Here is a 27,106-nt window from a genome sequence, read left to right as displayed (position 1 = left end):
CCTTTAGGTTGACTGAACAGGGATGGTTTTGTGGACACACTCATTTAAAAATTGACCTAATGCGGCTAAATTTGACCTAACCCCATAGCGTAGACCAGGCCTAAGGATGCAGATAGCCACCTAGTGGGATTTTTCAATAGCACCTTGGTACTTAGTCCCTGAAATGAATGGGAGTTATGTAAGTGGTCTGTTGACCCCTTAACAAAATGTAGTGGGGTTTTTTGATTGGCCCTTTCCCAATACCAGGAGAAAGGGGAACGGTCAAAGAGGATTCAGGATTCTGAGACTGGTAAGTCCCCAGGGCCAATAAGAAGAGTGCAGCCGCACAAAACCAGGGCTGACCGACAACATTTTGGCACCAGAGGCTTGGGCCAACACTTTGAAAGGTCTCAATTCTGCCTTCTTCTTGTTCTACTCCTCTCATGGTACTGCTCTGCTACCTACCCCAATAAAGGAGAACTAACAACTTAAAATGCCTTGTTCAAAAATGTTAAGTAACACTTACATTTGCTGTTCAGGCATTTGAAAGTTAACTTTTTTTCTTGTCTGCATAGTAAACACTGGCATTTTTATTTGTTTGAATATTCAAAGTGGTGCCTTCCATGACTTCTTGGTTGCAAAGATTTGAACTGCTTCCTGCCGAAGGTCCACAGTCTGGGCCAGCTCATGCTCTATTGAGATGGTTGCAAGGCCGACCAGCCTCTCCTGTGTCATAGTGGAGTGTACATATGTTTTTATTAACTTCAGCTTGGAGAAGCTGCGTTGTCCACTGGCAACTTTTACAGGAAGTGTTAGAAGTATGCACAGAGCAATAAAAGCATTTGGTAAGAGGGTGGTCATCTTATTTGTGCACATATATTCGAGAACATCCTTTGGAGTTGATCCTGGTGAAATGTATCTTGAAAGGTCTTTCAGTTCATCATCTAAATCACTCGCATCAATATCGCACATGTCATCATGTGTCAACACTGTCTCTAGTGCCCTGCATTACTGGTGTAGGTCTTCTTCAGGTACAGTGAGGAGTTTTGGAATATCATACAACATCCCAAATATACTACTGTGTTCCTTGAGCTGCATGAAACGTTCTTCAACTGACTGTATTGCACAATCTAGCCTCTGGTTAAAGAATTCAACTTTGAAGTGTTGTTTGGGGTCTCTTATGGGATTATCCCATGCCTCGTAATCAGAATATCTTCTTCTTCGGTGACGCTTGTATTCTTGAATGGGTGGGAAAATAGCTTCAGTGTGAAACTCCTCTGCCAACTTCTGTGCACTCTTCAGAATGTTTTGAAATCCCACATCTGACCAGTAAGACTGTAAGTATGACTTTGCTTTATCCGGCTGTTCCATTGCTCCAGATATATCAAGGTCAACACCTTGGAGTCTTTTGCTTACAACATGTATTTCAAACAGTATGTCATGCCACAACACTAAGACACACAGAAATTTGAAGTTATGTATGTTTCTGGTGATTCCATTTCCCTCTCCCACTGTTTTCCCACAAACAGTTCCTGTCATAGCATTATCCTCCATAATGGCAACTATGGCATCATCTATCTTCCCAATTTGGTGTTTGATAGGCTTTATCGCCTCCACTTGACTTTCCCATCATGTGGCACTCAGTGGTTTCAGTGTCAGAGAGGATGTTCCCAGATGTTGCTTCAAAATTTGCCATTGATGAGTTGATGCAGAGAAAAATACATAGATGCTTTGAATTATATTAAAAATTTCAGCAGCCTCACTAGAAGCTGATGCTGCATCACTGACACCAAGTTCAGTGAATGAGAACTGCATGTGACAAAAAAAGCTCGAGGATTTAACTCTCGGATCCATGACTGCACTCCTCTGTTCTTTCCTCTCATGTTGGCACCATTATCATAGCCCTGACCGTATCTTCCAGCTTTTTAAGAAGCACATTTGTCATACCAACTCCTGTAGTATCATCAATGTCAATAAAGTCTAGAAAATGCTCTCTGACAATCACCATTACAGGGACATTTTCACTAGGTTCTGTTTTTACAAAACACATCATTAAAGTCATTTGCTCCGTATGGCTGATGTCAGGTATGCAGTCCAGAATAACAGAGTAATATCTTGCTGACTTCAGAACTGCCACAATCTTCTGTTTGACTTTTTTGTTGCAAGTAACTGTATGATATCATTTTGAATTGTTTTTCCAAGGTAGTGGTGTGTGTACATTTCTGGGATGGTGACTCTTCTTAGATGCTCCTGGAGTACAGCATCAAACTCCGCTATCAGCTCCACAATTTTAAGGAAGTTTCCATCGTTTGGCACGTACAGCTGATTTGAAGTGCCATGCTGTGCTAGGTTTTGGGTAGCAAGCATTCTCACGAAGGCAGTGAGCCTTTTCAGAGCATTTTGCCAGTAAAGAGACTCTGATGCAATCTTCTCTTGATGCTGATCGTCTATGCTGCCCTTTAACCTTAGTCTCATCTCAAGCTCTTTCCATCTTTGGAATGCTCTCTGGTGATTTTCTGCCTTCTTATGGCATGCCAGATTTCTAGCCAGATTTTTCCAGTTCTTTGTTCCTGTAGAACCCAGTGTGGCTGGAACATTAGACTGGAAGAGTTTGCAACAAAAACAGTATGCAGCATTCTGGGTTTTTGAGTACAAAAGCCATGGCCTCTCCACTTTGTCACCATTGGGGATTTCACGCCAGTAGTGTGTTGGATGGAAACTTCTGTTTACATTGTCTTTGGAGAACATTAAGTTTTTCACTTGCTGTGGCCCATGCAGTACAAGAAAGTCCCTCAGCCTACTGCTCAAGTGGGTCCATAGTCCTGTATCATCTAGACTTAAGAAACTAAACTCAGCAGCAGCTGTTTCTTGCGCCTCCATCATACTCTTCTCTGATTTACACTTTTCTTCAGGAATGTGCATGGTTACATCCATTTGAGATCAAGATATGGATGCTGCAGTAGCTGCCAGGTCACCTGCACTCTGACTAACTGGAAGATCAGGCATCTCCTCACCACTCACATCCTCACTGGAGCTGGAAGGCTCATCTTGAACATTTGTGTGTATGTATCTCAGGAGAGCTCCTTCCTGCTTAGATAGAAAAGCTTCCTTTGCTTTCTTTCTTTTTCTGAATGCTGCCCCAGAGGGGCATTTTCTTCTTTCACTCATGACAGCTGTTCTGTGCCAGCTATAGTGGCTCTCAACACTCAATTGAAGGGGACAAATAAGCAGGCTGGTAGCAGGGCCTGAGTGAGGGAAGACATCAGCATCTTAAGGGCCTAACTGGCTCCTACTACTTCAGTTGACAGCCTGTTCTCTTCAAGTGGGTTCAGGGAAGCAGCAGGAAATAGGAAGCGCCCTGAGAAGCTGGTGTTAATCAGTCCAGGTTCCTGGGAGTGCTAGAGAGGTACATAAGAGGCTCCTTCTCCTCTCACTCCCTGCAGCTCCTGCTGCTTTCTGTTATTCCCCCTCACCTTTTCTCCTGCCTGCCTGTTATGTCTCTTGTGCCCTCCTTCCTCCAGCACAGCACTCCATCATCTCTATGCATCTAGAGCAGAGAGAATACATTTGCACCAGCAGCAGACACAATTTTCTACACTCTGGGGCCTAGTGGCGTCCCCACACAGTCTGGCACCTGAGGCGGCCGTCTCAGTTCGCCTCATGGTAAGGCCAGCCCTGCACAGAATGGAGCCAGAGCAGCAGTCCAGAGCCAGAGGGGCTGGAGCAGCAGAGAACATCTGCGCTCACGATGAGCCAGAACGAAGTTACCACATGGGGAGCTGTGAGACCAGAACCAGGATAGCAGAAAGTCGGTCCATTCTGCAAGTAAACTGGAGCCAAGAATGGTGAGAGGGAGAATGGCATAGCTAATGGCATAGAGAGTACACTTATAAAGTTTGTGGATGATACCAAGCTGGCAAAGGTGGCAAGTGTTTTGGAGAATAGGATTAAAATTCAAAATGATGTGGACAAACTGGAGAAATAGTTTGACGTAAGTAGGATGAAATTCAATAAGGACAAACGCAAAGTACTCCACTTAGGAAGGAACATTCAGTTGCACACATACAAAATGGGAAATGACTGCCTAGGAAGGAGTACTGCAGAAAAGGATCTGGGGATCAGAATCGTCCACAAGCTAAATATGCGTCAACAGTGTAACACTGTTGCGCAAAAAAAAAAAAGCAAACACCATTCTGGGATGTATTAGGAGGAGTGTTGTAAGCAAGACACAAGAAATAATTTTTCCACTCTACTGTGCATATTGTGTCCAGTTCTGGGTGCCACATTTCAGGAAAGATGCGGACAAATTGGAGGAAGTCCGGAGAAGAGCAAAAAAAAAAAAAAAAAAGATTAAAGGTCTAGAAAAAATGACCTACGAGGTAAGATTGAAAATAATTGGATGTGTTTAGTCTGGAGAAGAGATGACTGAGAGGGGACATAACAGTCTTCAAGTACATAAAAGGTTGTTGCAAGGAGGAGGGAGGAAAAAATTGTTCTCCTTAACCTCTGAGGACAGGAGAAGAAACAATGGGCTTAAATTGCAGCAAGGGCAGTTTAGGTTGGACATTAGGAAAAACTTCCTGACTGTCAGGGTGGTTAAGCACTGGAATAAATTGCCTAGCGAGGTTTTGGAATCTCCGTCATTGGAGATTTTTAAGAGCAGGTTAGACAAACACTCGTCAGAGATGGGATCGGGGTCTCAAAGTCCCGGCCTGTGGGCCATCTGCGGCCTGAGAACCTCCCCACTGCGGCCTGTGGAGGAGAGACAGAGGAGAGATGCAGGCACATGCAATCTCAACTACAGGCACCCCCCTCCCCCCCCCCGCAGCTCCCATTGGCTGGGGGAGAGGGGCAGCGATACCATCACTAATTGCCAGGCGGAGTCTGCCACAGAAGCAGCATCACTTTTTTCCCCACAATGAATATAAGTCAAAATATGGAACACAACTATCTGATGCACACCTTGCTGCAATCCTGAAGGTTTCAACTGTTCAGACACTGAGGCTAAACATCAACAAACTGACAGAACTGAAGTGTTGCCAGGTGGCTGGCCAACACTAAAAACTCTGTGGGATGCGAAGAATTGTATAAAGTTGTATGACAGTTTTATTATTTCTAAGAAATTCAAAATAAAAAATACAATATAAACATTTTCTTCTCTGAACACTATCTTTAGTAACAGGTTTCAGAGGAACAGCCGTGTTAGTCTGTATTCGCAAAAAGAAAAGGAGTATTTGTGGCACCTTAGAGACTAACCAATTTATTTGAGCATGAGCTTTTGTGAGCTACAGCTCACTTCATCAGATGCATACGGTATGCATCTGATGAAGTGAGCTGTAGCTCACGAAAGCTCATGCTCAAATAAATTGGTTAGTCTCTAAGGTGCCACAAGTACTCCTTATCTTTAGTAACATTATTGGCCCACTGGGAGGATTTGAGGACTGGCACTGGCCCTAAGATAAATTGAGTTTGAGACCCCGGTCTAGATAATACTCAGTCCTACCATGAGGGCAGTGGACTGGACTCGATGACATCCCGGGGTCCCCTCTAGTCCTATGTTTCTATGAAAAGTGTGCACCTTGGACAGAGAGGGCCCAATGGAGGGGAATGTCACCAGACTAGAGGGCCATGAAGGATGGACTTTGTGTCCCCCATCTAACTTCACAGCAGAAGGGTCCCACAACCACCTAGAGCCTGAACGTGTGTAGCCACCACCAGAGCAAGTGGCTTACCTACCATATCACCACAGTGCATCCAGGCCCTGGGAAGGCGGCCTGGGATGTGTTAGGAAAAGTCACAGCCTATTCCTAGAGTTCCAGATACTATTGTTTACGGTGCTCCCCATGCCCACAGTGTGGGCTTCGTGGATCATTTAGCCTTTCCGGTTTTTCCCTTATTCATTTAAAGTTGCTGTTTAATAAATTGTATGTGGTTTAAACTCAGTGTAGTGATCACTGGGTCAGAGAAGTGGCTGGTAAGGAGAAAGTATCGCAGTGTGGGAACACCCTAGCACTCTCCTCAGTGACCCATGACAAAACTGGGGGTTAAGCCCCGTAGGGATCCTGGGCACAGCCTTGTTGGGGTTACGAGGACTCTGCTGCACAGGTGGAGAGTCCTTGAGGTCAGGGCATCTGGGTAAAGGGAGTTGGACTGGGGACTGAGATCTTTTCACCATCTGATTCCACCCGGGTAGTAGAGAAGTCAGGAAAATTCTCCATAATAGCATAGCCATTCCCCTGCTTACAACTGAATGAGCTCATCCATAGATAAAGTGTAGAAGGAGAAGATGGGCTAAAATCCCTCTCCTATTTTTGCTATAAATTTTCTCCAGAGACTTTAGCAGATTTGCTCCATAAATGTTCTTTTTAAGTGATTATGGGGGAAAGTCATCTTCTAAGGATAAAATGATTTTAAAAAGGAAGGAACATAGTTTTGTTTTGTTTTTTTACCATGGCTGTACTCCAAGCACAAATTCAGCAGTCCACTTAGCCCAAATTCACAGGTCAGCAAAACAACCATGAGACACGAACTGCATATAATCACAATGGAGCTGAAAGGAGGCAATGATAAAATTAGACATGAACTAAAAAGATATATTAAACTGAACAATATGAATGAAAATTTTAATAAGCAAATAAAAGAAATAGAGGAGAAAGTGGAGAAGGCATGGTAGAAACCTCCATCAGCTGCAACTAAAAAAGGATACCAAGTGTTACAAAAAAAAAAAAAAAAATCAGCAACTATGTAAGGCAAGAATATTTAATAAAATCACTGTTGCTAATTCACACGATGTTATCACAAGTCTCATGCATTTTGATGCTTTAATTAAAGCCTCAGCTCCAGAGGCAAGTTTCAGAGTAACAGCCGTGTTAGTCTGTATTCACAAAAAGAAAAGGAGTACTTGTGGCACCTTAGAGACTAACCAATTTATTTGAGCATAAAGCTTTCGTGAGCTACAGCTACAGTATGCATCCGATGAAGTGAGCTGTAGCTCACGAAAGCTTTATGCTCAAATAAATTGGTTAGTCTCTAAGGTGCCACAAGTACTCCTTTTCTTTTTTTCTCCAGAGGCAAGTGATTGCATGAGAATGGCAGCTTCCTTTTTTTTTTTAAGAAAGGTAAGTTTCTAGCTTTCATGGTTAGGGTGAAAAGCTTTAAAATGTGACCTGAGTATGATCTAAAGGCTCAAAAAACAGCAGTAAATAAAAAGAACTCAACTTTTTAAATCTTATGATTTTTAAGCCAATCTGATGGTTGATTGTGGCTTCACTCATGACTGTTGAGAGTTTGCTGCTGGCATGGTGGGATCAGGGTCCTTCCAGTGGATGGGGTTGCTGTGACAGAGCACAGAAGAAAGTCCCCTGCTTTTCCACACTTCCTGTGAACAGAATGAGCTCACTGCTCATGTGCTGGAGCAGGAGCAGCAGCAGCAGGCCTTGAGAAATAATGTCACAAGTGCTGAAATAATTCATACTGGAGAGAATGTGCTGGGAACGTATGGAAAACCAGAAAGATTGCACTTAACGGAATGGAATTTCTTTATCTCTTCTGACCTAAGAGCAGAGACTAGCTGCAGGCAATGGGAATTCCTCCATATGGCTACCTCCTTGAAAAATGTGAGACCAATGATGACGAAATACCAGCAATTCCCAGCCACATTAAGCCTAAGGCTACCCTTTGCACAGTCACAACAGCAGATCATCACACCAAATGCCAGGACGTGCTGAATAGAACTTGTGCCTTCTTTCAGTCTTCTACTTTGGTTCTAGGGCTGCTCATACTTCACAAAGGGTACAAACTGCTGTCCAGAATTACATCAGCAGAATTCATAACTATGGAGCTGTAATGTTAATCTTAGATTTCAGAAACAGCCTTCTGTGTAACTAGGCTATTACAACCAAGATTGGGTGACCTTTAGGACTGACTGGAAGATGCACTTGTTTTCCCATGCTTTACCGGAGGGAGGAGGGGGAGAGGGAGAGCGGGGAGTAAATGATGGATTGATGACAGACTTATCTGGCGAGTGTAATGGACTTTTCAGTGGTGGCTGTGCTATGAAGTTGTTCTGTGTTGTGAATCTTATGCTATGCGCAATGGCCCTAAAGCAGGGAATGATCTTCTGAGGGGCCCTGCTTCTAGATTCACTTTTTTTTTTTCCAGAAAATGTTGTGCTTTTGAAATTTTGCATTATGCTTAGCGTCTGAGACAAAGCATAGGCAACGATGAAATAAACAAAATCAATAACCTGGAGGAACTAGATTGACTTGGCTGGTTGAGCAAGTCAAAGGTAATTCCATCTGTTTTGTTCTTGCTCTGCTGCAGATAACTTATTTGGAACTCCATAATCCATCACATTCAACTAGACGAGGTAATAAAAAACAACACGATGAATCCTGCTTTTGAGGCACAGCCCTTCGTAAGGGTCAGTATGGAGCTGCACTGTCACAGTGAGGAACACTGGGGGGCAATAAATGCCTTCCAGAGCTCCACCATATGCAAGGACAGTGTGCCTGCTACTGTACATCTTTATTAGCATGACATCACTGTGCCCTAGTCCTGCTCCGTGAGTCAGTGTGCGGGGGATGCATGATGGAACATTCTCCCCACCCCTTTTGGGACTGTAGGATCCCCCAGGCAAGTAGAAATGGAGCAGGCCATTCTCTCCTGAGCTGTCTGGTCCCTACATGGTCCTTGCTCCTTCCCCACAAGGTACAAATTCCAAGCAGAATCTGGCCCTATATCACTTTATTTATGCTAGCAGTTGTATTAGTTACATTAATAGATAAAGAACAAGAATAACAATTAATATAGTGCTTTACATGTTGAACGCACTGTCAAACATAAATTAACCTAGACAAGGTGGGTGAGGTAATATATTTTATTGGACCACCTTCTGTTGGTGAGAGAGACAAGTTTTGAGACACACACACACCTGAAGAAGAGCTCTGTGGGGCTTAAAAGTTTGTCTCTCTGAAGTTGGCCCAATAAAAAGTATTACCTCATCACCCTCTGGTCTCTCTCCTATCCCGGGACCAACATGGCTACAACTACACTAGTTATTTAATAACCTAGTTATTTAATGTGTGAGCAGTAATTTCCATGTGTAAAGCTCTACTGTAATTGTCATTTGCAATAATTATTATAGAACTCTTTGGAAAAATCTTGGTCTGAGTTTCATGGAAGTGCTAGAGGAAAGATGACAAGGACAGCCACTTAGGCTCCCATTCACTTGGGCATTGACTCACATGCCCACCAGTGCTCCACAGTTACAAAGGGACATGGAGGCTTGTCTGGGTTGTTCTGTGCATCTGATTTGGCAGAGGGCACTGGGGAGAAGTGGTCTGTTCCTTTTGTAAAGAAGCAGGAACGAATGCCATGGGCCATTGTCTTCAAAGGCTCACTGGAGCCGTCGGCCTTGTGTCAGTATAATAGCCTTCCACACAGAGGCTCAGAATTGTGCCCTGTTTAATAACTTTATCTTTAGGTGCTGTTTACTTCATGTGCATTCTATTAAACATCAATACGTAATATACATTACCATAATTTTAGAGGCAACTGGTGCATTTTAGAAAAGATAGTTACTTAAAACTTTTAAGCCATATTTCTCAGACAGGTTTTAGAGATTTTAGTCAATGTATGGATGTGTCATATAAATTACCCTTGGTTTTCAATATATTCTTGGCATTGGATAATGCTAAAAAAAAAAGTGTGTGTTGTTTGCGTATTTGTCTATCTTTAAATTGACTTAGTTCTTCAAACTTCAAGATAAACAATTATTGAAAAAATAGTTTAATTATGTCTACAATTATTAATCCTCATCTGATTGTCAGTTAAATGTTAACAATGATAAAAGTTTTCCTATATCTACTAACAGGATCCAATGGCTTGAAGTTGTATCTAGACAAATTCAGACTGGAAATAAGGTGTACATTTTTAAGTGAAAGTAATTAGCCGTTAGAACAATTTACCAAATCTAGATTGGATGCTTTTCTAAAAGACACACTCTAGAAATTATTTTGGGGAAGTTCTGTGGCCTGCACTATACAGGAGGTCAGGCCAGATGATCACAATAGTCCCTTCAGGCCTTGGAATCTATAGAATGCGGAAAGATCTGACCAAGCAAAATGTAACTTTTTATAACCTAACAGTGAGGCTCAAAAACCAGATGACAAATAAAAAAAAAAATATCTAAAATGTGTTATTAAAAAAACCTCCTGATTTTAAGCCTATTTGATTTTTTTTTTCCAGCTTCCGCAGGGGCCAGTGTGGCTGGCTGCGGGACTGTTACAGCAGTGGCTGGAGTGGCTGTTCCCAGGGCCGCCTGAGCAACTGGCTCCAGGGCCAGCTGGTTGGGCAGCCCTAGAGTCAGCTACACTGGCCGCTGCAGAAGTCATGGAGGTCACGTCACGTCACAGAATCCCCGACTTCCACAACCTCCATGACAGACGCGGAGTCCTAATAATGTAATCTGACCTTCTGCATTTCACAGGCCACTAATGCCACCCTGCACTTGGCACACTAAACCCAACAAGCTAAGTGTGACCTAACCATTACAACCCACTGGAGACTAGACTATTATGTGTCATAGAAAGAAAATAGGAGGGAATGAGGTGCACCAGTGCTCAAGGCCCCTGTAGTGGTAGGGAAATGATTGTGTGATATATACCCAGATAATCCTGGCAAATGACCTGCATACCCACACAGCAGAGGAAGGCAAAAACCCCACAAGGTCACTGCCAATCAGACCTAGAGAAAATTCCTTCCCATCCCCACGTATGGTGATCAGTTAAACCCTGAGCATGTAAGCAAGAACCAGCCGGCCAAGCATCTGAGAGAGAATTCTTGGTGCCTTCTCAGAGCCCCAGCCCACCCCATCCAGTGTTCCATCTCCAGCAGTGGCCATCCCTAATCATTCAGAGGAAGAAGATATAACAAACCTTCCCAGAATACATGCAGGGTAGGGAGGAAATCCTTTCCTGATCCCTGCTGATGGGTGTCTGAAACCCTGAAGCATGAGCTTTAGGAATATAAGACATAGATATTTTTTCTCACAGTTCTACCAAAAAGGGAAAATATTTTAAATGGAAACTATCATATGATATTTTCAAAAATGACATATTTTCAGGACAACTCCATGTCTTTCTATTTCATCTCAACGTAGGGATGAGAATTACACTGTCATTTAAAATATGCAGTGTGAAATGCACATGGTAACTGTGTGAGAACATTTTATAATTTTGTGGATCAGCACTACTGACAGAGTTCCTGTCCATACTAGTATATTGATAACTGTATTGCAAGCCAGTTGTGTGGGTCAGACCCTCAAGCAAATTACCTTAGAATGTGTGGGAAGAAATAAGCTTCTTTATCTCAAATTGCTTTATCTCAAGGTGTTGTTTAATTGATAACCAAGTTCCATAGTTGTGGAGTCTGGTAGATTAAGAAATCCCCATGTCTAGCTGTAAATTTGTATAGTGCTTTGGGAATCATATGAATTTGAGGTTCAATATTCACGTGTATATTATCATTTAGTAACATTAAGGCATTAGAGCCTTTTCATTACATTAACATAGATATTAAAAAGCTCAAAAAAAGTTGAGTTCAGGGTAAAGATGGTCTATTCCTATGGGTCTGTACAGTGCTTAGGCCAATGAGATGCTGATAGTGCTTGGGGTTTTTGTGTGCTACCCAGTGGCAAGGGTGGATGCATAGCACCTTTGAAAATTAGATCGCATTTACTTAGGTGCCTAAAAATATAAGTGCCTAACTTTAGGCAACCAAGTTTTGCAAATGTTGTAATTAGAGTTTAGATTGTCACTGACAACAAAGGGTCCTATTCAGTACACCTTACTAACTCCTTAGTCAAACAAACCTCCTTGTGTGCTCAAGTCAATGAGAGCTTTGCCCGAGTAAGAGATTCTGATCAGGCCCCTAAATCATCAGTGAAATATTTCATTCTGTGCCTCTGGTGTTTAACTGCTAAGTTAGTAACAAAAACCCTAATACCGTATTTTTTATTCCTGGGCCAATTCTTTTAATCACTCACCTATGCACTAGTTGGAAGGCGTTAGTGAAGGAGAAGTTTGAACTTGTACAATCAAACTGATTAGGTTGAGTAGTCAAAAAAGTGAGCTGTTTTTCTAAAAGTCAAAGACATGTTAAATATTCACTTCTCTAGTGTGCAACTCAAAAATTACTTAGCATATAGTTCCCAAAAGTATTCTAAGACCAGAGGTGAAAGTAAGTCAGTATGGGCAGTTACGGCGTACTGGTAAGAAAGTGGCCGCTGGTACACAGCCGCCCGTACTGGCAGAGCCGCTGATGAGGGCTGGGGGGCAACAGGGGCAGCCGCCCTGTGGCCCAGAGATCTAAAAGGGCTGGGGCTCCTGGAAGCAGCTGGAGCCCCTGGACCTTTAAATTGCCGCAAGAGCCACAGCTGCTGCTACCCCAAGGCTCTGGCGGTGATTTAAAGGGCCTGGGGCTCCCAGCCGCCACTGTGTCTACCACACCAGTGGCTGGAGTTCTGGAACCTTTAAATTGCTGCCAGAGCCCCAGGCAGTGCAGGCTGTGCAGCGCTGAAGGGCTGGTTGGGGGAGTCTGGCCCCAGCCCTGCCCTTTCCGCCCAAGAGCCACCCCCTCCACCCCCACACACACACCTTGTCCAGGACCCCGGCCGCCCTGCATACCAGTAAGTCCACTAAGTTACTTTCACCCCTGTCTAAGACTACGCATAAGAACAAAAGAACGGCCATACTGGGTCAGACCAAAGGTCCATCTAGCCCAGCATCCAGTTTTCCGACAGTGGGCAAAAGCATCAGACTTTTCAAGCCAAAGAATATTTGGTTGGTTGATTGCTTTCTTTTTAACAAAGTCAAAGATGGGGAGGCAGCATTGCTGAGAGTATTGAAGAGAAAATAAATCATATCATGGAATTCTGGCTGAAATTTTAATGTGTGTAAGTGAAGTGACTCTGTACAAATGGTTTTGTGTATTTCTGTGTTTGTGTCTCACTATTTCCTGCTCAAATCTGCTTACTTTATAAATAAAAATATGTTTTTCTAACTCCCATTCCTGCAAATTCATGCAGGGCTCTTTCCTTTCCACATCGTCCCCAATATTAAATATTTTGTGGGCTAAATTACAAAATAAAAGAAATTTATACATAGGGGAATTTTTCCCCACTGAAATGGCTTCTTCTCTGACTGCTGTCCAATAGAGAACATCCTCAGAACTCTCCAGAATCTCCAATTCCAATGTCCTTGCCAAATAACAATTTATGTAATTTGCATTTCAAAATGAAATAATCCTAACCTCACTATTATCAGAGCACAAATATAAATGCTAAACACCCACTGCTTGGGTAAACAAGATGTTCTTATGATAAATAGAATTTTCACATGTAACCTCAGGTGTTTTGATTGAGGTTCTTCCTAAGGCTGTTTGATATTTTTTGAACATAAGCAAGACTGTGGTGTATCTATACCCTAAAATGATTAATCAGCTCTCAGAATTCGTTAGGTCACAGTACCCTGCCCTTGTGATCACTGTTGGGCCTACATCATGCAAAACTGCAAGACTGTCCTTAAATAGGCATGATTCTTGCATGTTCCTTACATTAAGCCTTACATAATAGGCAGGAGGGATAGCTCAGTGGTTTGAACATTGGCCTGCTAAACCCAGGGTGGTGAGTTCTATCCTTGAGGGGGGCCATTTAGGGATGTGGGGCAAAAATTGGGGATCGGTCCTGCTTTGAGCAGGGGGTTGGACTAGATGACCTCTGGAGGTCCCTTCCAACCCTGAGATTCTATGATAACAAATGATTACTTGCTATTTTTGACAGCATGTGCTGCCCATTTACTTGAATTAAGCTTTTTAAACATGAACTTTCTAATTCCTCTTGGCTGTATTTACTGTTAGTACAAACACAACAAAGTAGAATTCAGTTAAATCACAATTAAATCACAAGCTTGTGTCTGTGTTTCTGGAAAGAGCATTTAAAATTCAATAACTCAGAAGGGCAGAATAAAGGAATAAGAAGATTTATTATCTTCCAGGAAGTGACAGGAGCCCTAGCACTGAAGAAAAGTTAGACAAAACTGAGATAGTGACAACAGAAGTATGTTTTGACCTATCTGATGAAGTGAGCTCTAGCTCATGAAAGCTTATGCTCAGATAAATTTGTTAGTCTCTAAGGTGCCACAAGTACTCCTTTTCGTTTTGAACTATGTAGTTCCTAATGCCACAAGGAACTAGTGGGCCTTCATCTGATCTCAAATTACCTGTGTTACTCTGGAATAACTCCAGTGACCTCACTCTCTCACATCCACACTCCATCAACATCTGGAGTTACTCCAGATTTACACTGGCATAGCTGAGAGTGGCATCAGGACTAATGACTGTAGAGAAAGTTGGAGCAGTCATCTCAGCAACCCATTGTAACCCTGCAAAGCAAATGAACATTAGTGAAGAGCAGCACAAGAATTTATAGTTCATAGCAGAGAGGAAGTGGCAGATCACCCTTCTTGTCAACCTTGAATTACAATTATACAAGCTCTATTTTAAATGTGCATTTGGATGAATCAGGCAGAAATGCAAGAAGCATTTTACACGCCCACCCTACAGGTGTAAATGACTGAACAAGGAGCAAGGCTGTGGAGACTGAGGCACAGAATTCTACCCACTGATTTCAGTGGGAACAGGATTTGGCTTGATCCTCAGCCCACTGAAGTCTTGGGAGTCTTTCTATTGACTTCACCAGGCTCCGGATCACGCCCAATGACAGTAAGGCAACTGGTCAGAAGGAAGTTCAGTTTACCATATTGGTTTGTACAGTGATTGTAGTGGCATTATATTTTTTGAAGTCTTTCCCCAATTCCTCGTTATTTTTTTTCTCCATAACTTCTCCTATCCTAAATATCTGGGACACTGAACTTCTAACCCATATTACTGTGGATTAGTTTACCTCACCTGTACAAATAATTTGAGGGCATAAGTGGACAATGGGCATTTCTAATCAGCTCTAGAAAAAGTAAGGAAAAACATACTAGCTTCAAGGAAAAGTTATAGGGTATCTCAGGTTTCAGGTGCTCTAGTCAAAGAAAGAATCCACGCTGATTTTCCTACCTAGCCTTATAAGGCATACCACTTCTTAAAAAGTATTTTAGGTGTGCAACCAAACTCCCATTTGCCACCTACCCACAAAACAACCAGCCAACCAACCAAAAACACTATATATATTTTGACAGTGGGAAGGAGTTGACCAAACCCAGATTTCCCAGTCACATACATCTTAACCACAAATCATCTCCTTTGGGTTCCATTCTTTAATGCTGGGCTTTGATGCATCAAGCCCTACAAGAGAGACCAGTTCAAAGCTAAAGAGCTGCAATCGCCCTTCCAACATTCAAGCACGCCAGGGCCTGATTCTCACTTCCTTTGCACAAATGCAAAGCAGATGAAAAATGCTACCAAATCAGTAGTGTTTTAAAGATTGTTCCATGTAAGGAGTAGACAAAGAGCACAGTTGCGAATGCAGCATCAGTGTTCCACAGCCCAGGGTGAGATGATTCTGCAAACGCCCTGCAAAAGCATGATTGCTCAGACTCTGCACAGCAAACTTGGAGAGTTTGTTGTTCAGTGAGCAACCTTGCACTAATCTGATGCCATCTCACCTTAAATTTCCTTCTATGTTAACAGCTGTAGGTCTAAAGAATACTGGCTCTATCCATTGATTTAAAGAATGCACTAAAGCTCAGCAATCCTGGGAATAAAAGGAGAGGAAGGAAGGCAAAAATAATCACTTTGCCACAAGAACTTGAAATAGATTTTGGATGTTTTATATTGACAAAATAATAAAATAAAAGGGAAGAAAATACCAATCAACAAACAAGGTACATCAAGACATTTTCCCTGAAGCTTGTACTTTAAAACGGTCATGAGGAAGAAAAGGGCAGCTACAGTAACTAGAAAACGTCATTAATATTTTCAGATCATTACTAGGATTTAGGTGCTGAAAGGCTTGCCAAATTGGGGTTTATACATAACCAGATCATTCAAAAACACACAAATGGCTGCCAGAATAAAGTACAATGTGCACTTTTGAAATCACAAAAAATCCTTTGTTTCAGGAGAGTGAATTGACTAAAGTTTAGTTTCAGTGAAGCATGTTTTTGCTTCATTATTTAGTTTGGCCTCCCTACCAGGGAAACCTTTTACTGAGTGCAGTTCCTTCAACTGTTGTTTTTATTCTCCTGCAACAGCAAAAATCAAGGCTGTGTCAGACGCTACATATTTAAATGAGAACTGTTCAATGTTTATCTTTAATTTGCACATGGTGGTGGTGGGGTGGGGTTGCAGGGTCTTGATCACTTGCCAGGTCCCAGGATTTATACAGCAGATGGGTTTGAGCCTTGTTGCTTAAATAATCTGGAAAATCGAGTTCCACTGGTTGGATCAAAGAGCTGGCAAGTCAGTAAGAAAACTTCTGTTTATCTATATGCCTATCTAGGCATGTATATGGCCTCCATCATCATGGTATCTGAACTCCTGCGGTAGATATATTAGGCAATAGCTACAGATACTGTATACATTGAACATGCCAAAGGGCAAAAAGCTAACAGCTTTGCCAGAGATAAAGGATTAGTCTGTTATGCTTGTGCATACTAAGGAAAGGAATTTTGCATTTTAATAGCAGTCTGAAGTTTCTACTAGGCAGACATTCAAGCACACAAATATCCTAAATCTTAGGACTTAAGCGATGATGAATAACTCTAAATGTATTGTTGCTGTATTCACATTTAAACCCTGTGTTTAGAGAGGGAATGAAACACACATTTCCTTTTGTAGTTTTATAAGGGTAGCATGCGGTATTTCTCAGCTAAGCTGGTTTGTCATTATTTCATTTTCCCTTTTTCATTTGAGAACTTCTTGTCTCAACACCTGTTAAGACAAGATTATTTAGATAGGAATTTCCTTCAGGGAGTGGGGGACGAACAGCCTATTTTGGACATCCTCCCTTTGTGAAGGTTTGTCACATGGGTAAAATACAGAGGTATGTTTTTCTCTGCAGGGAAGAATGAGGTTCCTGCAGATAAAGAACAGTATGTGTCTTGTGCAATGAAAACAAATTCTGACCCTGCTAAGCTGTACCGTGTGTGATGAAGAAACATTCTAGAACTTATACAAAGGCTAGGATACCTGAAAGGGTTCTAACAAGCAGGCTGTGGTATTTTTGCTTCTTATTTAAAAAACTTGGCAAGTTGAACTGGCATTCAGCTAAATTACGGGTGCAGAAACAACTAGCTGAATTGTCTGGGGCTACATACTGTCTGGGTAATGCATTGTACATATTCTGTAATGATTTTTAAATTGTTTTGTTGCCAAGAATCAGAGTACAAAAAACACAATATTGCATCTAGCTTTTCTGTATTATTCTATACTATTTATATATTGTCCTGAAGCATGGTACTCTGCACACGCACGGTGAGCTATGAGCAACTACCGCTGCTCCTATCGTAACCCCCTTCTTCCCATTAGCTTTCCATCAGGGGCAAGAGAATCCCCTCCTGTCTGTTGGACAGCTGGCTGAAGTGTGGGATTTCTAGTCCGCAAGAAATTTGGCCTTTCTGAAATTTTGGTTTTGTTCAGTTTCAGAACCCAGCCTGTGAGTTAGTGAAAGTTCATCAATTGCAAATCACTTCTGCAAGACATTTCAAGGCTGATGAACCAGCATTTTCTCTAACAAAACAGAGAATTTCCAACCAGGTCTAGTCTCTTACCACTTGGAGGAGATGCTGCTACTGTTGCTTATTACAGGAAGGGGTAGGCACTGGCAACTAAGCAGGAGGGAAAAGAGTTTCTATCCATCCATCTAAAGTATGCTAGAGCACCGAGCATTTTTAATTAAATATTAATCTGTTTGAATTGGGAGACTTTGCTCCACAAGCAGACAACTTTCGAATAGCATCACAGCACTGGCTGCAAGTATTATGCCTTCACATCTGCTTATATGGGAATGCTCCTCTCACAGCTGCATAATGTGCATGTGCCCAGCACCACGTACTAGCAAATAGAAGCGACCGCCCTACAACAATAAGGCTAGTTACTTTGAAAATGAAGAGCGCAATCCTGCAAATCTGCATTACACATGGGTGAAGAAATGGCTGTGATATTTCATGAGAATTTTTTTTCAAAATTGCAACTTTGTTTTATTTCTTCAAGTTAAAAATCAAATTTTTCAAAAATATTTTCAGTAAAAAAGTTGGGTTAATTTTTACTGAAACCTAAAAAAGATAAAATTGAAAAAATGTCTAGTTTCGATTTCCAGTTTTCCAACAAAAAGCTGGAAATTTTCTATCAAAATGAAATTTTTCATTTTGGTCAAAAAGCCATATTTTATAACAAAGTTTCATGAAAAAATTTCAACCAAGCTATCTGCACCTCAGGTCTAATGTGCCCACTCATGTAAAGCAGTCTCATTGACTTCAGTAAGACTACTCTTATGAAGGAGTACTGGCATTAGCAAAGGTTTGCTGGATAGGGCTGATCAATTCTTGTTAATTTTGGGCTTGACAACTCTGCATATCACGAAATTGATATTGTTTTGCCATACATTTAAATTTAGTTGGAGCGATTAATCGAGAGATTAATTTGGGGCATAAAGCCTTGTACCTCCTAGTTTGTTTTTGGCCTGATTCTATCATCTTTACCCATGCTGAGTAGTTATTTACTCCATGTGTAAGTGATAGAAAGTATATGTGAAATAAGGGACTAACTGAGCCTGATAAAGGGTAGCAAAATCAGGTAATTTATTTTTTAAATGCACACCTCATCAGTAAACTCTGGGTACATATAAATTTTAAAGAACCTTTTTAAAGCCCCAAGGAGCAGCAAAAGGCTTTCCCCTAGAACTGGTTGAAAATTATCAATATGTTGACAAAAATTACTTTAAAAAAATTCATGAGCATTTGTTGTCATTTTTCTATCAACTCTAGCCTTCCCAAACCCGGATACATGGTTCCATCATCCAAGTTTTTCTGGATCTCATTAGAGCAGGGAAGTAAGGTCTTTTGGAAGGCAGTGTGGGAAAAGGGTGAGGATACACATTCATAGATCTTTAAGGTCAAAAGGGACCATTGTGATCACCTAGTCTGACCTCCGGAATAACATACAGAATTTCACCAAGTAATTTTGCTTCAGGCCTATAACTTCTGACGGGCTAAGGTGTTGTCTTGGGAAGAGGAATGTGATAGATTGTTATGATCTGCAATTGCAAAAGACACATTTTTTTAAGAGCACAATTATACAGTTATGGGTAGCCAAGTATTGATAAAGCTAAAACAGAAAAAATAATGCAGGACAATAATTAAATTCAAAAATAAAAAAAATCAGAGAATCAGGCAATGGTTTAAAACTGAAGAAAAAAGAGATTATACATATTAAGAAACAGCTAAAAGGCAAGGAAAATAGAAAATGGCTAAGAGCAAGACTAATTTAACATAGCTTATTTTATTTTTAATGTAAAAAATAAATTTAGAAAGATTTAAAGTGGGATAAAACAAAACCTAACTAGACAAGATTTTAAAATAATTAAGCTAATTATTAAATAAGAAAGTGATGATTAAGAAAAGATTTTAAAAAAAAGCAAAAATAACCTGCGGACCTTACATCGCTTCAAGTATCTTGCTTGTTTGTCTGTCTTGCCCAGATCCAGGAAGGCAAAGGCACATTGAGTCGATCATTGGATTGACACCTTAGATGGTGGGCTATTTGGTGGAAAGACCATCTCTTTAAATATGGCGCCAATCCTGTAAATGCTTGTACTTTAAACGTATGTCTACACCTCAGCTGGGATTGAGCCTCTCAGACCAGGGAGACAGACTAGCACTAAGTCTTGGCTCAAGCTTAGCATGCTAAAAGTAGCAGTGTGGATGTTGTGGCTCCAGTGAAGACTCAGGCTGGCCACCTGAGCTGAGACCCAGAGGAGGGTCAGGTGGGCTTGAGAGCCCAAGCTGCTACTCAAGCTGCAACATCCACACTGCTATTTTTAGCAAGCTAGCTCAAGCCAAGCAAGCCCAAGTCTGTCTACCCTGGGTGGGAGGGTCACTCCCTGCCACTGTGGAGACATATCCTAAGTCATTTAAGTTCAATGAGACTAGTCACATGCTTAATTTAAGTAAAGGACATATTAACTCTGTTCAGGATTGAGTCTATTAAGTGAACACAGCCTAGCACCTCACTACAAACAGTAAATAAAATTAATAATACTGACCCATATAACACTCCCTAGAACCATGAACAGAAGGGAACATCTGCCTGTGGCTCTCTCCCTTTCTGCATGAAAGAGGGGCACAACCATCTCTGATGACTACACCACTCCCCTCTAATTCTGCAGTGCATGCTCCAAGAGTTGATTACTAGGAGAATATGATGGTGACTGGCAGGATTGGGGAGGAGAAGTGGGCAGGGCAGGGAGAAGCCTGGAGCGATACAGAGAAATTATTCAGAGAAAGATCATTGATGGTCCTGGGGAAAGCTTCAGCTATGGGGATCCCTTGATAGCTCCATATGGGCCAGAGAGGCAGGGGAGATGCCTGCAGCCAGAGCTGACTAGGTTAACCCTAACCTGAACTAAATGCTAAGGAAGGGCAGCAATAGAAACACCACATGACTTCTCCCATAATTAAATCCCCCAGGAAGTAGCTGGCCCTGCTGACATGAAGAGGGGACTCCTTGTACCAGCAGGATGAATTTAGCCTGGAATGTCCCTATACACTATCTCATATGTTGCCCTTTTCCGTCAAATAAATCCTGACTTTGTTGTTAAACTAATCTATTTCTTTTAGTCTTCTCCTTATTTCACACATCTGCAGCCTCTGTATTTCACAAAGAGAATTAGGCTGAAAATCTGCAGCTATTTCATCAGTTATTCTTGGTCAGAGTACAGATTCCCCAAAACAGTCCCTAGACTTAGGCGCACGTCTTGGGACGAGGCAGGGAAAACACATGGAGAGTTAGTTCAACAGCAGAACTACCTTTCTGGTAATGTATTTTCATATGAAAAAATGAAAGTGTAAACTCCTAGGTATATGCTCTGTTGTTATCTTTAATTTTTAGTGAAGGCCAAAGAAGTTTTCACATTTCTATCAATAGTTTTATCAAATCTGCAGTGCCATATCCACTCAGTTATCTCTGATAATGTCAGTCTCCTTATGGACTTTGATGGACAGGCCTGGGTTCATCTGGATCCCACCTCCAGCTCAGCAGGGTGTAACTTCCTTATTCTCGTCATAGCTAATTAATTTGGCAGTACCTCCACCCTCTTTGCTCCTCCAGGGTAGCTTGGAAGGAAAATTGTAACCATGGTATAATCCCCTCTTACTTGCCAGATAGTAGGACTCCCAAGGAATAACACAAATACACACAATATATTCAACAGAATAATTGTTTTAAACAGGAAATGAATATAACATAACAGGGTAAATCAATATACTCTGGGTCACTGGTGTCCTCCCCCTGTTGATAATGGATTTCCCTAAAACTCCCGTTACTTAATCTGATATACCAAGAACAAAATTAAAATCCCCTGGTCGTATGCATACTCTGTGGGGGACCTTGATGACCTGTGAAAATCATATCTTCTATAGCAATAATAAGCATGGTTCAGTAGATCCCCAAAAGACTCACATGTGGGACAAGATGTCCCTCCACAGATTTAATAGCCAGTAAGTAATAAGTCCCCAAATCCCTACCCCATGGCTTGAGAACACAGTTCAGGGAATAGGGGGTCTCCCAAACAATTTCCCTGACTGTCCAACTAAAAGATAGTGCACTTACAAATCTGCAAAGGAACATTGTGCTCAGAGCTGAATCCAGACTGTCAGCGCCTCTGCAGTTGCTGAGGAATCTCAGTTGGCATGCATCCTCTTCATGCAGAAATCAGGATGCTTCTGTTTCCAAGATTTCTCCTCGCCATGAAGGGATATAGAGATCAGGTGCAGATTATAATTTATATCCTAAAAATTCCTCACAGCTAATCTCTTACGCATGAGCTCAGGTACAATCACAGCAGGATGATCCAGAAAACAGAAGGGTGTTCTGTCTGCTGGGAGCTAAGATATGGGATGTGTACCTGAGGCTGAAGAGGATCCTAATGGGAGCAGGAAAGAATCCACTCATTCTTGCTAGGATGCATGGAGGCTCTACTTGTCCCGAGATGATCAATCAACAGATGGCTCTGGCAATGGTGCTAAGAGGAGGACTTCGGAATGTTCAATCACTGGAAGGCATCCACAGAGGACTGTTCTCCACCTGAGCAGAGAAGGAAATAGACTTCTGGGATGAAGTTGGCACAAATGATTAAAACAGTTTTAAACTAGGAATTTGGGGAAGACGGTTAGGAGATGCTTATGTAATCTCCATGCCTGATTCTAATATTCAGCAAGAGGAAAATCAAGTAAAAGAGGGTACAGCAATGGAGAAAGAAACAACAGAGGATAGGAGAATGGGCAACAAGAAGAAAGATAGTTCCAATACCACTGACAGTAACAGTCAGGTAGGAGAAACTGGCAGTAAAATGACTACCTGATTGGGCATGGAATCTGAGTGAAACCAAGCAGAACCAACTAAGATATCTGTACACCAATGCAAAGAGTCTGGGTAACAAAATGGAGGAACAAGAACTACTGGTGCAGGAAATGAAACCAGATATTATTGCGATAATAGAAACATGTTGGAATACAGGTAATTATGTTCTGTTCAGGAAAGACAGAAATAAAGGTAAAGTTGGTGGAATAGCATTGTATATTAATGATGAGGTAGACTGTGTAGAAATGAGAAATGATGGAATGGATCAAACAAAATCTGTTTGAGTTAATATAATATTGGGGAAGAAATATAATAGAGGTTCCACTAGGATAGTACTTGGGGTCTGCTGTAGACCCCCAAGGTCCAATTTGGATATGGCTAGAGATCACTGTAATATTTTTTATGAAATAAATGCTACTGGGAATTGTGTAATTAAGGAAGACTTTAATTTTCCAGATATAGGTTGGAGGACAAATGCTACTAATAATGGCAGAGCCCCGATATTCCTAGATAGATAAATAGATAGCTGATAGATTTCTTCACCAAATAGTCACCAAACCAACAAGAAGTAATGCCATTTTAGATTTGGTATTAGTAAGAAGAACTGGATGTAGAGGACAACCTTGGTTTGAGTGATCATGAGTTAATTCATTTTAAACTAAATGGAAGGATAAACAAAAATAGGTCTGCAACTAGGGTCTTTGATTTCCAAAGGGCAAACACTAAAAAAATAATGGAATTAATTAGGGAAGTGGATTGGACTGAAGAACTCAAGGAAGTGGAGGATGCTTGGAATTACTTCAAGTCAAAGTAACACACACTATTTGAAGACTGCATCCCAACTAAGGGGGGGGGGGATCATAGGGAAGGGTTGCAGCCCAAACTGGATGAACAAGCATCTCAAACAGGTTATTAAGAGAAAGCGGACAGCCTACAAGGAATGGTAGACAGGATAGATCAGCAAGGAAAGCATCCTCTTGGAAGTCAGAAAGTGCAGAGATAAAGCGAGAACTACCCCAAGCCAAGGAAAGGAAATTAAAAGCAATAGTAAAAGGCTCATTAGACATATAAGTAGAAAGAAAACAGGGAAAGAAGAAATGGGACTGTTAAACACTGAGATTGGGGTGGAGATTAAACATAATCTATTTATGGACCAACACCTAAATCACTACTTTACCTCAGTTTTTAATGTGGGTAATGAAGTGCTTGGGGATAGTGGCAGAGTCGCTAATGGGAACAATGGAAGTAGAAATTACCACATCTGAGGTTTCAGAGTAGCAGCCATGTTAGTCTGTATTTGCAAAAAGAAAAGGAGTACTTGTGGCACCTTGGAGACTTAACGAATTTATTTGATGATAAGCTTTCATGAGCTACAGCTCACTTCATCGGATACACTGAATGCATCCGATGAAGTGAGCTGTAGCTCACAAAAGCTTATGCTCAAATAAATTTGTTAGTCTCTAAGGTGCCACAAGTACTCCTTTTCTTTTCACATCTGAGGTGGAAGTCAAACTCAAACAGCTTAATGGGATCAAATTCCTGGGCCCAGATCAAATCAGGGGGCCTGGATAATCTCAATCCAAGAATATTAAAGGAATTGGCACATGAATTTACAAGACCAATAGGAAGGATTTTTAATGAATCCATAAACTCAGGGGGGCATTCCCTATGACTGGAGAATAGCTAATAGAGCACCTATATCTAAGAAAGGGGCAAAAGTGATCCAGGAAACCACAGGCCTCTTAATTTGACCTCCATTGTATGCAAGTTTTTAGAACAAATTTTGTAAGAGAGAGTACATAGGGACCTAAAGGATAATGGAAACTGGAATAAAATGGTTTTACAACATGGCTGTACAAAAGATAGATTGGTCTGGTGATATCTGATCTCTTTCTTTGAGAAAACAAAGGAAACAAAATAGATTTAATCTATCTGGATTTCAGTAAAGCATTTGATATTATTCTACATGGAAAATATTAGTTAAATTGGAGAAAATGGGGATTAATACAAGAATAAAAAGGTGGGTAAGAAACTAGTTAACTGGGAGCCTACAACAGGTCATGCAGAAAAGTAAACTCTCAGGATGAAGGGAGGTTACTAGGGGAGTTCCTCAAGGACTGGTTTTGGGACCAGTCTTATTTAACATTTCCATTAATAACCTTGGCACAAAAAGTGGGAGTTCACAAATAAAATTTGTGAATGACACAAAGTTGGAGATATTGCCAATACAGAGGAGGACTGGAATCTCATACAAGAAAATTTGGATGACCTTGAAAACTGGAATAATAGAAATAGGATGAAATTTAATAGTGTAAAGAGTAAGGTCATGCACTTAGGCAATAACAACAGGAATTCTTGCTATATGCTGGGGAAGTATCAGTTGGAAATGACAGAGGAGGAGAAAGACCCAAGTGTTTTGGTCAATCACAGGATGACTATGAGCTGCCAATGTGATATGGCTGTGAAAAAGGCTAATGCAATCCTAGGATGCATCAGGAGAGGTATAGCCAGGAGAGACAGAGAAGTGTTATTACCTTTATACAAGACACTGGTGATATCTCATCTGAAATACTGTGTGCAGTTTTGGTCTCCCATGTTTAAGAAGGATGCATTCAAACTGGAACAGGTGCAGAGAAGGGCTACTAGGATGATCAGACAAAAGGAGAACCTTCCTGATGCGAGGAGACTTCAGAAGGTTGGCTTGTTTAGTCTAACAAAACAAAAGATATGGGGAGATATGATTGTCCTATATAAATACAACAGAGAGCTAAACACCACAGAGGAGGAGGAGTTATTTAAGTGAAGGGCCAATGCTGATACAAGAACAAATGGATATAAACTGGCCATCAACAACTTTAGGCTTCAAATTAGATGAAGGTTTCTATTCATCAGAGGAGTGATTTTCTGGAACAGCCATCTAAGGGGTGCAGTGGGGGAAAAATACCTAATTTGTTTCAAGACAGAGCTTGATATGTTTATGGAGGGGATTGTGTCATGAGATTGTCTACATTGGCATATGGCCATCTGTGACTGCTATTAGCAAATATCTCTAACGACCAGAGATGGAACACTAGGGGGGGAGTGCTCTTAGTTACTATAGAGAATTCTTTCATAGATGTCTGGCTAGGGGGCCTTGCCTACATGCTCAGGGTCTAATTGATCACCATATTTGAGGTCAGGAAGGAATTTTCCTTCGAGTCAGATTGGCAGAGATCCTGGGGGGGGTTCACCTTCCTCTGCAGCATGAGGCACAGGTCACTTGCTGGTTTGAATTAGGAATCTCTGTAACTTGACATCTTTAAATGAAGATTTGAGGACTTCTGTAATTCAGCCAGAGGTTATAGGCCTATTTACAGACAAAGGTACTGGAACTAGGGGTGCTGGGATGTGGCAGCACTTCTGGCTAGAAGTGATTTCCATCATATAGAAGGGTACAGACTGCTCAGGAAGGACAGGCAGGGAAAAAGGGGAGGAGGTGTTGTCTTATATATTAAAAATGTATACACTTGGACTGAGGGTGAGATGGAAATAGGAGACAGACTTATTGAAAGTCTCTGGGTAAGGATAAAAGGGGTAAAAATCAAGGGTAATGTAACGGTATGGGAAGTGGTGAGCTGGAGCCAGTTCGCACGAACTGGTTGTTAAATTTTGAACCAGTTGTTAAAAATTGTTATGGCTCTTTGAGCTCCCGGCCGGGGAGGCTCCCCAGGACCCTCCCCCACCTCCCCCCCTCTCGCAGAGCCGCAGTGTGCCGCACCGCCGGTGCCAGCACTCTGGACCACTCCTGGGCAACTCTGCAACTCCTGCCGCTTTGAGCAGCACAGTAAGGGGGTGGGGCTGCGAGCTCCAGCGGGCCGCGCGGCATCTATACACGCTGCCCTGAGCAGCATGGTAAGGGGGCTGGGCCGGGGCTGGGAGGAGGGGTTGGATAAGGGGCAGGGAGTGGTTGGAGAGGGCGGAGGTTCTGGGGGGGGCGGTCAGGGGATGGGGAACGGGGGGGTTGAGTAGGGGTGGGAGTTCCAGGGGGTCTGTCGGGCAGAGCCGGTGCAACGACTAGGCGGCTGCCTAGGGCACCAAGTGGTTGGGGGCGCCAAAAAGCGGTGCCCCCCAAATTTTTTTTAAACAGCAGAGCACAAGGCTGAAGCTGCTCCCTGCCTCCTGGCTCCAGAGGGGCCGCCCATGGCACGGCCAGTCCCTCCACCAGGGGGAGGTACCTAGCCAGGCTGCGGGGAGCCGCACGGGCCCACGGAGTGCCGGGGGGTGGGCAGGTCCAGTCCCTGGCCTGGGGAATGGTGTATGTGGGAGCAACCCGGGCACACCTCCCCCAGCCAGTGCCACCCCCCTCAAACACCCACCAACTAGCTACCTTCTCCCCTGTGCACCCACCACCCTAACAACCCACACTGTCCTCCCACTTTTGCCTCTGGGCAACCTCCACCCAGCAACTCCCCCCAGCCAGCCACGGTCACCTTCACCCCTGCATCAACCTCAGGACCCCCCCGCCTGCCATCTCCCTCCTGCCCATTCCTCCCTTGTGCAAACC

This window comes from Caretta caretta, chromosome 1, assembly GCF_965140235.1.
Source record: "Caretta caretta isolate rCarCar2 chromosome 1, rCarCar1.hap1, whole genome shotgun sequence".
NCBI lineage: Eukaryota > Metazoa > Chordata > Testudines > Cheloniidae > Caretta > Caretta caretta.
Note: the sequence above shows the minus strand (reverse complement) of the source record.